Source organism: Anser brachyrhynchus, assembly GCF_964034855.1.
Source record: "Anser brachyrhynchus genome assembly, chromosome: 3".
Classification (NCBI taxonomy): Eukaryota; Metazoa; Chordata; class Aves; order Anseriformes; family Anatidae; genus Anser; species Anser brachyrhynchus.
Genome location: NC_137696.1, coordinates 107,242,869 through 107,257,547, shown reverse-complemented (window position 1 = coordinate 107,257,547; position 14,679 = coordinate 107,242,869). Strand labels below are relative to the sequence as shown.

Below are 14,679 nucleotides of genomic sequence, written 5' to 3'. Positions count from 1 at the left end.
AGTTCAGCCAGGCCTCTTCTGTTCTTTATGGGAGCTGTTTGTTGCTGCTCACTTTCATGACTGAATTTTAGACCTTTCTAGAAAATGAATTCTTATAAAACTTCTAGCCATGTAATGCCATTGTTACCACGTAACTTTTATTATATGATTTAGGATAAGTACGCTGTTGAAAGCTTAAAAGGGAGCCGCTAGGGCCAGTGGATCTGAAGCTTTGCTAAAGAAGCGGTAATTTACTACCCTAAAAGTGACAGACAATTAGGGCTGGCAATTGTAATGCCATAGGAAAGTAATGAATGGCCCATTTCTTGTTGTACAAATAGGACATAATCTTTTTATGCTAACTACTCGGCTTGCGGACACATACAAGAGCCCCTGTACTTGCATGTTAGAAGAATAAACCTACATATGTAACACTTATTATGCTCCTTGATGCTATGTATTGTAAGGTCTTTACTGTAGAACTGTTTTTGCCTTGCCAGGGTTAGACAAATACCACGTTAACCTTTTTTGTTTTGCTACCACTGATCTTCCAGCTCTGAGTAGCTAATAAAGTAGTTAGTACAAGCTGTGCGCTCCCCTAGTGAGGCTGGTGTGGTGAGGGGGTTTTGTATACCCATCCCAGGTCCACCTGGCAGCTGCAGATGTCCTTGCCCCCAGGCAGCCCCTTGCAGTCTTCCCTTTGCAGAGTCTGCCTCTCTCATCATAGGCCTGCTGCCAAGCTGCTGGTTTAATTGCTTCCAAAACCACCTCTGCCAAAATGAGCCAAATCACCTTAAGAAGTGGAAATAATAAATACCTGCTAACTTGGTTCATTCTGACTCAGAAGCAGTTAGACAAGCTGTTTTGCCAGCAGACTGGCATAGCAGGTACAGAGGGACATAGAGGTGGGGCTGGGATCAGTAACCCACACCACCAGCACAGCTGCCTCTGGAAGGGGATCTGCAGATGGTGACTAATCTTCTGATGGCTCCAAACCCATTCCCAAAGCTAAATCAGGGTAAAAAGTCACACAAATAGCCTTACTCATCATCCTTTTTTGTTGTTATGGCTGTCAACTATTAACTAATGGTTCTGGCTTAACTATTAAGACGAAACCTTGGTCCCATTACAAGAGTAACTAAATAAACTTTGCCTTCTGTGAAATCAGAGGTTACGTCTTAAATTGTGGGTGAGTTTATAACTCTTCGATCTAAAACAGTGCAGAAATGCTCAGTGAATATAAACGTTTGTTCTGGATCAGCCCAATGAACACTAACACCTGACCAAAGAGCATGGGATGGGTTGTAGGAACTTCTGTCCGCTGCCAGACCTGCAGCCAGGATGTAGGTGCCAGACCTGGGTATAAAAGGGCTGCACACCCAGTAATTTTGACAAGCACTGAACTCACTGGTAAATATTTAAATGGAGAGGATGCAAGAGAGCTAGAGGATTTCTTTTGACATAAGCAATGTTTCTCAGGTTGTAGTGTTGCCCTGCTAAATCTCATGTGGTAGTCATGGGATAAGCTCAGGTTTCAGGAGCGGGTACCAGCCCACGGAGGAACAGGTGTGGCCCCAAGGTTTTCATTTCTGGAGCCACTTTCTCAGCATGGGCAGTGGGTAATAGCAGTGCAACGGAAGTTGTCACCTTTTGGCCCCTGCACCTCTAAACTTCAAATAATGACCCAAGTGTGAAGTCATTCAAATTAAAAGTTTTACATCTGTCAGGCTATAAATACATAAAAGAGCAGGTCTGTTATGTTATACAGTCTTGTTAAAAAGAATCTGAAGAGCCTCTGAATTGGAGCATGGTTGCCGTTAGATAAGAATACGTTTTTAAAGAGCATACCCTTATTTTACTAAAATACCCACTTTAATCTTCGTTTTAGCCTGTCTCTTATTATTCAAAGAGCAGCAGATGCTAATTCCACTAAAACCAACCCACTCTTACAATGCTGTGTTACACAAACCTGTCTCTTCAGATCTGATCACATGTAGACAAGCTAGTTGCGTCTAATGATCTGCTTTATCACCTGGATCCCATATTTCAGGGTTTAATTTTATTTATGTATTTATTGACACTAACTAACAATGTGAGCATGAAATGTTTCCTTTTGGGCATCTCTTCTCTGTGACGGCCTTGGGCTGCAGCTGACCCATCTTCAGAGGTGTAGGGGGTGAGGGCAGCTGTGTGGGGTTGCACAGAGCTGCCTGTATTTCTACGAGGAGCATCAATCCAAACCAGAATGGTGCTGTTGAGCTAATGAGTCCTGCAAAGAGCCATGTACCTCTGTGGTGTCAAATACCCCATATAGGTCCAAAAAAGTGAACTAGGGTATTTCTGCACAGCATTTTATTCATGCAGTGGGAACAATTCATGGAGTATTTGTTTGAATTGAAACTGTTGTCCTCTGAATGAATTACTTGGGATAGGTTCAGCAACCCCACCCCTCCTCAGGCAACTAGTTAACTTTCAAAATTTTGTGTAAAGGCTTGGACAGACACAGCTATTCTGGTTGCAGCAGGATCCAAAAGTTACTATCCCTTGCCTGCCCTTTGCTGCTCATTTCTTCTCCTGATACCAAAGGTAATGGTCACGGCTCTGTGGGCTTTACTGTTTGTTTGAGTGGTTTCCAAGCAGGGTGAGAGATGATCCTACTTTAAAAACCCTTAAGCTAGGGATTGTGGACAGAAGCCGGGAAAGGAGCAGAATCTGAGTTATAGCAGGAGCTGATGATTCTCTCAAGATGAGCATTTGCCAAAATTTGAAGATGTTGTTGTGTCAATGTACTTTCTGAAGAAGTGTTGTAGGACAATACCATCTGTCCAGGATATGTGAAGTTCTTTATTGATTTATTAAAGTCAGCATTATTAAGGTTTTATTTTTGAGTATTTATAGTTATTTAATAATGTATCTACTTGTGAGTGTTCACAATGTTGTATGTTTGTTTATTTCTGTTTACTATGACTAGATAAAAGTGTGGACCAACACTTACCCAAGCTGATATATAGCATAGTGTTATTTTAGCACAAATGCTTATTGTTCAGCACCTGCATAAAATCAGCCATGACAGCTGATGGTTTAAAATTTATGATGCTTCACGTTGCCAATATGATTTCAGCTCCAGAAACGTACAAGCTCTACAAGCTTTTAGTCTCCTTGTCTTTGCACATATAATTTTAAGTAAACCGAGAAGAACTTTAGGCTCATCTGACAACTTTATATCTTATTGCATCATACAATGTGGATTATATACAGCAGAGACAGTTGAAAAGTACAGTTTCCCTGCAGACTCTACCCTGACAGATTTGTAATCTGCTGAATCCTGCAGAGAATAGAGGATATGCATTACAATGCATTGTCTCCTGCAGGATGCCATGAACTTTCAAGTTGTTTTCACTATGTAATTGCTACGGTTTTTAAAGTCATGTAATAGCAGTGAAAGACTAAGTGATATGTACAAAAAATTCAATTTATGAGCAGTGTTTTCACATTTAGAGTGATACACACAATAAATCAGATCATTGTCTAGTTTGCTAATACATGGCACATTGCACTGTGGTGTAAAACTAGAGCAGAGCACTTACCACATCTGGAGTGCTATTACTTAATTGAATGCATATCACAAGCCAAAAAAAAAAAAAAAAAAAGAAAAAAAGAAAGGCAGACATAATATATATAAGGACAAAAGTGGAACAGGATGACGTTATGGAGAAAAGCACAGTGCTTTTCACTTTGACATCAGATGATGAAGTGGCCACAACCAATATATTTCAGCTCTTGTCATTCACCTTTTTCATGCCAGTAATGGTATTTATTAATTTATCTTCAGCGTTAAAAAGATTAATATTATAAATTACAAATGATATAGCCATATACAAGGTTATATATTCAAAATCAGAGGTGGGTTTATCACAACACTCTACTAAAGAAATTATGGCCTTGAGGTTTAAAACCAAAATTAGTAGTGAAGTAAAGAAATTGTTAGTTGGTGTGCTGGTGTTGGATTTGTCAGGAGAAAGCCAAGCATTTTTCTAACTGTAACCCCTCCCACACTAACATTACCTAGGTTAACAGCTAGTAATTTGATATTGGCTATTTAATGAGCTAGGGTTTAAGCAAATATGAGGTTTGCCACAGACATTTATTTCCATGTTTATTATCAGTATATTGTAAACTGATGTATTATGCAAATGATACCATCTTTGGTAAGCCCACCAGTTTCCTTCATCTACACTGATTGTCTGTTCATTCCCATGTTAATACCTTCATTTTCAACATCTCTCTAATCCTTTATTTATTGTTTTATAGCTTTCTCATCAAGAAAACACTTCCTTTGAGCTTCTTTCTTTTCTGTTTGGAGCAAGATGTTGGTAAAAAGCAGCCCCTTCCTGAGGCATCTCCAGACTTGCTGGGGCTCACAGTTGGCTCCGCATATGAGCAAAGGACTCGCTCTTGCTCACCTTCTCAAAAAACTCTGTGCTATGAAAGAAAATCAGGTTTTAAATAAACTCACTTTGATTTGAATTTCAGCCAAACCATCCCTGTCACATGGAGTGACAAAGCTAAGCAAATTTCCATATGATGTAAAACAACAAGTGTGGTAAAGGGACAAAAGTGCTAGTGATGACTAGAGCATGCTCCTGGAAAATGAAAACATCTAAACAAAATATGAGGAAGCAAGAGCATTTGAGACCCCTTCAAAATTGCATGGTGTGATTGCTGTAAGCCAATAGCTTGACTTCCCACCTGCCAACCCTCACTGTTTTTTTTCATACTGTTGTATGAAATCTGGGCAAGAGCTTTTCATTTGTATATCTCTTTATAAAAGCTCTAACACAATTTTAGGAAATGGGAAAAATAATACAGTAATAGTAAGATAGTATAAATGCTAGTGCTTGTATCACTCTTTCTTCAGAAGCAGGCACTGCTTATGCTTATTTTCTTATCTGAAAAAGAGAATATAATAATAGAAAAGTAAAAAGTCAGAGCTTCTTCCTGAGCGGTCCTCACTCAGAAAGCTTCTGGAAAGCAAATGCAAATGTCCATTAAACACATACACAACAGAGAGGGTGGGCCTAAATTATTAATCTGTTGTGATCAGTGGGAGGGGGATAAGCAAAGCATAGCCAGTGGTTCCTGATGGTGCTGAGCTTGTCACGCTGGCCCTGGTGTGAAGAAATAACACTTGGAGGGGTTGCAGGCAAGCCTGTGCATGAGGGTCGAGGACGATGTATTTACTGTGAATGTTTATAATTTCTCTGATAATAGATTGTCATGTTCAGTGCAGAGAACAAAGAGAAACTCTCACCTCTCCTTCCCTTGAATATCAAGTCACCTCATCCTGTGATGTACAGGGCAAAGTAATTGCATCTCAACTGTGTGGTGCGTTTTTGTTTAGAAGGTTAGTGCAAAATTGATTTATGAAACAATTTTCCCTGTTTATGTCAGAGAGGCCATTTTCTGGTAAATAATTAGATGTGGGTTTCTCCTCTGTGGTGACATATGCTTCTGTGAAGCTAGGTGCAGTTGCTGCTTTTCATTACATAAAACTCAAAGGAAATCCTCTGTAGTTCTGCACGAGATTTTTTTTTCCTCTGACATCATTTTAAAGATTAATTCTATTTGATTTTTCAACAGTAATTTTTTGAATTGTGTTTACACGTGCTTACTGTGAAGTGCAGTAAACAAGGATCTTGTGCTGTTCTGGAGGTTGCTTCCCCTTTTTCATCTCAAAATCAATTGTTCATCTGAGATCAGTGCATTTGAGGACACCTGTACTGCACTTGACATGGAAAAAATTAGTCTTTCTGGTCCTCAAACTGCCACCTGGGCTTTCAGTTTGGTAGTGGACAGCTCGGGGCAAAGAATTTCTTCTGACCTAGTGCCTTTATTTTATCACAGTCATCTATCAGAAATAGCCAAAGTTGATGCATGCCATTTGTTTTTTATTGTTGTTGTTTTTCTCCCTTCTTTTACGTAGACCTTTAGGTAATTTTTCAGACTTTGGTAGTTAAACTTATGTGCATAAATTATTACTAATTTTGGTCTAGGTATCCATTTTAATCTTGTACATACTGGATTAGATTCAGATGTCCAGTTGATTTAATCTCCTAAATTTGAAATGTTGCTCTGCTTTTTATTAGACTTAGACTTAAACAGATATTTTTTAGGAAAGTTATTAGGTTTTCAGTGAATTTCCTTAAAGCATAATTCAAATCTCCTCAAGTTTACACAAGAAAAGCTGAACATTAAATGAACATTTTTTTATAGGCGTATATTTATTTTGGTAATACAGCAGACAAAAACTTCTAGAATATATTTGGTATGTTATTGAAATATCAACTCTGGTTTTTTAGAAGTATATTTATGAATTTATTATTAGACGAACTGGATCTCTTTTAGATGCGCTACGTTGAAAGGGAGCTGCAATTCATTGAATAAGATGATACTGGGAGAAGTCAGACAAATTTTTTAAGGAGCTGTGGTGTTTAAACAAATCGAGAATCATTGTTTCAAAGATGTTTAATTTTATCTTCTTACATTTCTTTAACTTTACTTTCCCTTTCCATGCTTTGGATGAAAAATGAGCATTTTTTTCAGGGAAAATGATACTCCATTCCTGACTCAATTTGAACTCTGATTTCAGAATTATTGGAAATATTATTATTATTTCATATTATTGGAAGTAATTTTGGCAGTACTTTAACAGAACTGAAACTCATTTTATCTATGATGATTTATTTACTAGTTGTTGGAACAACAATGAAAACACTTTTTTCTTCCTACTTAGAAGTTCTAGAAGTTCTAGAAGAAAACTTCTCAATTGCCACCTATTAGGCAAAAACGTATACTGGAATTATGAAAAATGTAGGGTTTTTTTGAAAGTATAGAGAGGATGGAAATATGTCAAATATGTATATGCTATATGTATATGAGTATGTATACTCAGTATATGCTGAGTATTCAGAGAATATCAACAAAAATTTCCACCACCAAACATGAGGGTTTCTGTAAATCCAGAACACACCTGGAATAATGCAGTTCTCTAACAGGATAAGCAGACAGTCTAAAACTCCTCAGGCAGATGATTTCTGACAAGGTGGTCCAGAATTTAAACTGCCGCGACCTTCTCCCAAACCTTAGATAACAAAGGCAGATTAGAAATAGTACTAACGGTAGTCATAAAAATCATTCACCCAGACTGAAATCTTCCTTAAAATAGAAGTTACAGCCTTCCTGGGAGGATCATTCCTAAAGATTAACAGAGCATTCACTACTTGCGGGGAAAAAAATGGGCCTAAAATTGGAAGGCATCATTTTATAAAGCAGACATGCCCGGACAGAGACAGTGAGTCATGAAGGATGGAAGCAAGGCCACCCTCAGCATCTCAGAGGAAGTAATTAAGAGGAACTTAGTGTGGGGGAAAAAATCACCCTCTTGACATCAACATTACTAAGAGACCAGCAGGTCCCCATGCTGGCTGGCTCTGGCGAGTGGAGGCTAGACAGGAGCACAAATCTGATTGTATTGATCTGGGTAATAAAAAATTTAAAAAGAGTAAGAAAAAGATCTTTTTTGAAAGAGCAGAAATGAGCTAGAAAACTGATTGCACCATAGACTGGTAACTTATTGATCACTGTTCAGGGCAGCTGGAAATGGTACAAAAGATATAGGCAGGGGAAGGCCAGCAGCCACCCTGCAAACAAATAGATGAGCTCTGGGTAGCATATGGGAGAACTGGAATCCAGATGAATACCCTCCTGATCTACTATGTGGCAGAAATTTACATGAGAAGCAGAGATGAGTAAATAGAAGAGACTTACTGCTTTGTGAAGCTTGTAGTTGTGCACATTCCAGGATGGTCTTTCATTACGAGTTTTTTCTCACTCTCTAAAGTGGTTGGCCAGCCATTATCAACCACAGTTTTTTAAACACATGTTGACATGGAAAACTATGTTGGTAAGTAGATGGTTAAGATTAATATGTTTGTGGTGCTATTAACAGGCACATATTATAGCATACAAAGGATTATTCAAAAACAGAGTAGTTCCCAATTGACCAGATGTTTTATAGCCTACATGAAAAATAGGCTCAGCAAGATCAAAATATAAATGTTCTAACTCACGTGTGATGGTTTTGAGACAGGAGTATATATAAGTTATAAGGAAGTTATATATATAACTTCCTCATGTATTTGTTTATTAAAAAGTAAATTTCTATAATAAAAGAAATATCAGCAATGATGTGCTGTCCTCAGTTTAGGTGTTATTAATAAACTGGTAGGCATAGCAGCAGATTGACTTTAGTTGGCTGTGCTCTAGAGGATGTTTTAGATGCTTTTGTGTCCTGATTTACTCTGCTAGAGGATCTAAGTATGTAGTCCACTCCATTACACAACTTGCCACTACCAAGTATGTGTTTCTGATATTTCTTAGAAACTTGTGTTGAAAATGTAACAATTTGATAACGTACTAACCTGCAGTATTGCTCACACGCCAGGAATATCTTACATGTTACTTAGCTAAATTGCTGCTTCTACCATTTTGTTCCTAAATAATAGCAGCACAGTGAATGGCAACTTCTACAACCAATGCAGAAGTGACTTGATTTAATATTCCCAAAATGTAATACCACTTCACATATGATTTAAAATATAGAGAAAAGATTGCTATCTTTTCATATACAAGAAAACAAATCTCAGCTTTGCAAGTACTCCGAGCTTGCTATAGAACCACTGTAATAAAAGAGGTGACCACCTCTTAATGATTTTAGACTGGTGGTGACATACAATACTCCAAAATAAGAGTAATCCATCTTTTAAGAATCTAAGAAAGTATGAATTATTTCCAGTTGTCTGTAACTATATAAATATATGAGAAAAATCTTGACATATTAAATGTTAGTGATGAATAATAATCTGTCTTTATCTGTAATGCAGTAGCTTTAGTGGTATCAGCTCTTTATGCCTTCTATGAAGCACATGGTTCAACACTGGCTCAACTTGTATTTTCAGTCCCTCTATTCTAGTTTCAACCTGTCTAGTTTAATTTTTGTACAAGTGTTTGGACCAAGATATATTCAAACTCATTACAAATGTGTTGCCGCATCCATTTGCCCATCTTCATAGGGTTCTGCTACACCCTTAATGAAAGAAAGATGCTAAAATCTTACTAACAGATTTTTCCCAACACTATTTGCCATATTGACTTAATATACTACAGATTTTTTTGAGGACTATAAGGAGATTTAGAAGAAATTTCAGAAGTCTTCCATGTCCTTCTACTGAAAGATAAACAAATCATAGAGGAGGAATAAGTTCTGGAGTTGTGATTTTAAGTTCTGCGTTTCATCCTCGGTCATATCCAAGGGCTGTTGGGACATTGTCCTAGGCAACTGTCTCTCTGTGTCCCTTCATTGGTTGGTCCAGATGACCTCCAGATGTCCCTTCCAAACACAAGCAGTCTATGACTCTGTGACTGATGAAAGAAATTAAGATGTTTATGGATATGTATCTCACAAGAACACTGTCTTATTTTCACTCATCAAGTACAGTTATTTGAGATTTTCATCACTGGGTACAATCAGCCAGAGAAACATGGATTTTCTTCTAACATGCATACCAGGCTTAACTTTGTACTTTTTCTGAGCTTTCAGCTATAGCCACATATTGAAAGTGTATGTTTTATTAGAGCTGACGTTCTTATGGATTTCTGTACTCACAGGATACCATTTTTTGACCTCTTTTTCTACAGCTTGACTTGTTGGATATCTCACATGTCACTCCATCCTTGACAAAAATAAATAAATAAATATATATATATATGTATTTCAGAACTCAGTTCAGTTGTTGTTGCCTTCCTTATAGCTTCCATCTTAGTTTCAGCCATCTGCAGCCTTGAATATTGAAATGTTTGTGACCCTTTCTTGTCATGCTTTGCGAGTGGTATTTGAATTCCTTGAAGGGAGGCAAGTTTAGCCACAGATTTCCATAGGACTGGCTTTTTGCTTCCTCTCCCAATACTACTCAATTGCTCTAATGTTATCTGTGAATTCAATATACTAATAACACAGAAGAATTGTTCTTAATTCTGCAAAGCAAGAGTAATACTTTAAAGAATCCAGTTCAAAAATCTTTTACTCATTGTCATCTTCAAGGTTTTCAGGGATAAATGTGTAAAATCAAAATATGAAAAGCCCAGAGTGTCTACGAACTTTTCATAGGTTTCCATACCTAAGTTCTAGTTTTTGATTAAAACAGTAATATCATGCATGACTTATTACAACCCCGTTCTGTCCCCCCCCAATTTGCTCAAAAATATTGTATCTGCAAGGAACACCTAAAATTTCTGTATTTAGAAAATAAATATTTTCCTATTTGTCTGAGCCTAGAAACAGCATTCTTTGGTTAACCTGCTGCTTGTTTCCCCTTACACATTCAGTTGGACCACAGTTACCCCTAGTGCTAGACCATAGCAAAGAAAGTTAACTATATACCCCTGTGAGTTTATGGCTTGAGTTAAGAGTTTTTCTTTTTTTTTTTTTCTTTTTTTTTTTTCTTTTTTTTTTCCTTTTTTTTTTTTTCTTGTTCTTTCAGGGAATAGAACTCTTAACATATGTCAGAGTACAGTTTACAAAAGCTTTTGTACAAAGTTTCATATATGAAACAGTGAGTGAAGGAAAGCACTTTTTTTTTCTCCAATCTTCATACTTAAATCTAGACTTATCTGCATAGAAATATATATAACATTTTCTATAATTGCTTTCCTAACACAGGAGATGAGTTGTCAGCAGATATTAATATACTTAGCACTTAAATAATTCTTTCTTGCATACTATTAGAAAGCATTTTACAAATACAGTCCCAATAATCACCACTATGCATATAGAGAAAGAACAGGAATATTAATTGATTGGTTAAGAGGCAAGCAATGGATAAAAGCATGATCAAACACAGAACCCTAGGATGAAATTCTAATGTCCTTTATGCCAACAGGTAGATGTTCATTTTCATGGAGCAAGGATTTTAACCCAGAAAGTCTCTTTCTTACTTATCTGTTTGATAGCATAGACTATCTATTTTAAGAGGTAACTCTTAAAATAATACCTTGATTTGAATTTTTGTCCTAGTGTGGACTACTGTGCTCGTAGTTGGGATCCCTCTCACTTCGACCATTTGCAATTAGGCATTTAGTCTTTAGCTAGTTTTCTGAGCTTCCTTTGTTGTCAGTGAAGAAAAGAAATGCAACTCCAGTATACGTTCTCCACCTATCTGAAGACAAAGATAAATCATCAGTTTAAGCTGGCCCTGCTTAAGAAGAAGCAGTCCTGGAGGCTTCCCCCTTCTCCTGTTCATCACAAGGTGTGAAGTGCACTGAGTGGTTGAGTGGATATCAGTTAAAACTAACTTGGAGAAAAATGACTAGTTTTCAGCCAGATCAGTTCACAGAAACAACTTACCATATAGTTGTGCAAATGTTGGTATCAATGCAAGGTACAGATCTGAGCAGGATATGAATAAAATACAGTGAGTAACAGCAGCATAGGACTGCTTTCTTTTCCTGGTAACACTGGGTTAAAGTAGCTATTAACTCTAGCCTTAGCCACCTACCATGTGAAGCAAGATTAAACTCACCTAGAGTTTATGTGCCATTAATGCTATCTGTCATTAACCTTATCAACTGAAGTTTAGTGTGATATCAGTACAGCAAGGAGGCTTTCTTAAGCTCCACGTCCATGTGGGAATCTGACAAGATTAAATAACAGTTAGAGAAATGTTGTTATTGGAAGTTGGAATGCTGAATTCTCTGTTTGTAATATGCTAAGGGGTTTTTCACTTCCAGACACGAATTATTAAAATTTCAAGAAATACAAAATTTAAAAACACTGAACAAGTGCACCCCATCCTCTGATTTTATATTTGATCTGGTTAAAATTCTTTTAGATATTTATTTTAGTGAGACAGCAAACCCAAAAGGATTAAACCTTGTCTGCAGCTTTGTTTTTGTGCAAAAGTCAATTATGGCTGTCTAAATATCCCTGAGGTAAACATGTGTGAGGTTGATAATGTGGTTAGAATAGCAACGGCAGTTGTAAAGGAGACACTGGTGTTCATGGAGTTAACACATTCCATATTGCTATCATGCAAAAAACTACAGGCACTTCCAGTCAGGGACCATCAATCAATTTTTGTTAACTTTCAGGATTTTTTTTTTTCTGATGGAGCTAATATTACATCTAAATATTATGTGTACTGCATCTGTAAATTTCATTCCATTTGCTTAAGGAATCCTTCTATATGAAAGATGTGATTTAGAAAACTATGTTATTTACATGGTGCAGCTGGATTGATTGTAGGATGGGTCAAATTCTACTGTCCTTAATGAGGAAAATATTGACTAATGGCTTAAGTAAATATTATCTGAATTCGATGAATGTTTAAGTTGTATTAAGCATACAAGGCAGCAGAAACTGGTTCACAGCTCTTCCTCCTATGAGCGCACTTAACCATTCATGCTCACCCTTACTATATCATTCTATATTTTACCAGTCAAAATGATGCAGCTTCAACAGTGCTACATGCATCACACATTATGACATTCTGCATCTTTTTCATTAAGAAATTCACCTGGAACTGCAAGTTCCTCACAACTAAAGAAAGGAACTAAAAGTATGTTTGCACAGGCTAGCTGCATGCTTTATCCACTGATATTGGACAAAGGGAGGCAGGATCTGCAGTACAAATGTCTTCCAACTGTATTTTGGGAAAAAGGCTGAGCTAACCCCAGGAGAAGGTCAAGAGAGAGAAAAAAATAAATAGCATTCCTTCATTCCTAGAGAGATGGGGCTCAGCACACCTCTTTAGCATTAGCTAGCTCGAACTAACTCCTGACTAAGTTGTTTACCCTCCAAATCCCAAAGTGGGATTGCAGACACTTTCCATGCATTGTTTAGGAGACTAATGCGTAACCTTGGTCTATGACTTTCCATGAACGGTAGGGTACCTGATGCCTTTGCTCCTCTAGTGTGTCAGTGTGTTTTGGTGCCTGGTCTGTAAAATAGAAATGGTTTTATGTGTTGGGATGTTGAGAATAGCAGACTGAAAGACACAATCCTTGTGTCCATGCCCACGGCAGGGGGGTTGGAACTAGATGATCTTTAAGGTCCCTTCCAACCCAGACCATTCTGTGATTCTATGTGAGCCATGAACAAAATAACCAAACATTGACACATAGCAAAAAGGTGAAGAAGAAACTTGAGTTTTAGAATATTCTTGGGTGTAGTATACACAATTTTGTTGAGATGGACAGCCAGAAAAGTGTCCAGAAAAATTGAAATGGATGGATATTTTTTACATTTACTATTTTTATCTCTTTGCGATCTATGAAATGCCACTCTTCAAGAAAGAAACTGATTGCTACAAAGGATGAGAAGATTCAATCCCTTTGTGTTCTTAACATATTGTATTTATTGTATTTGTATTTATTTACCAAACTTTTTTTTTTTTGTGTCGTCAGTGGCATCTTTCCTTCTCTTTCTGCTTAGTTTTCTCCTCCTCTGCCCTTCCAAAAAGATTATGGTAATCAAAAACAAAATTTGTGACTGATACAAAAAGGTATTTGGCCACAGATTTTGATCCCAGTGCATAAGGCAAATAGTGTGTTCACCCTCAAATGTGCTCATAATGTCTACCAGTCTGCATCACTGGTCATTCAAAAACAAAATGCAAAATAGGAAAAAAAAAAAGTAAGCACAGATCTTTAAGATATTTTAAGTTGTTAAAACCCACTGATTTCAATGAGAAGTAGGTACTAACATGGTTTTGAGGATCTAGGCTTTACAGTTTAATTTTCTACTAAATTACTCTATTGTACTTCTATTGGCATTCATATATTTTACCTTTTTAATGGAGTATAAAAGCCCAGTTTATCAATTTTTCTCTGGGTTTGCATTATTTGTATTATGAAGAAATGTATTTACACATATTGATTCAAAGCTCTTTCTTTTCCATGACCAAAACATGATGAGCCCAGCATAAAGAATATTAAAGTAATCTCAACTCATTTTGAGATGTACAGCATAAAGACTTCCTGTGAAGAGCTGAAATCCCCATCAGTGGACGAAAGTTGATTGTGTTGGACTATCAATGCAATTATAATGGTGGAATAAAAACAATGATATAACATGATGAAAGATTACATTTGGATAACTTCAAGGCTGCAAAAATCAAGAATACAAATGTTGGGAAATGTTAGTAGGTTTGTCTTTGCAATCTTAATATGGCCACTTTCAGTGTATGTAATGTGAAATGTTTTAATTTACAAGATCTCATATAACTTTTTTCACAGTCCCTGCCTAATTTAATACTCTGAATGGCTAGTACCTGCAAAATGAGTAGTGATCTGATGTTTACTTTACTTTTCTTTAGTTGAGACTGGGCTCTCTCATTTGTTTCTTTTGCAAAACTCAAACCTAATCCTGAATGTAGAAATACTACTGTTGTCATTATCTTTTCTATGGTACTCTTGCCATCTGTTATAGATGTTTATTAATTTAACTTCAGTATATCCCTATGTTAGAAAATGTCATTATATCTGTTTTGCAGATTGAAGAACTAAAGTAACAGATTAACTATTGTCGTCCCAAACAGTGCTTAAGTCAAGGTATTTTGAGGTGTTTTTAGTGTTTAGTGAGTGTTT

The 14,679-nt window shown here is 36.8% G+C and overlaps 1 long non-coding RNA gene across 1 annotated transcript in view; it reads left to right on the top strand.

Annotated features, from left to right (window-relative positions):
* Positions 1-14,679, top strand: part of LOC308193274 — a 98,671-nt gene that overhangs the window by 31,135 nt on the left and 52,857 nt on the right. The window lies entirely within an intron of this gene.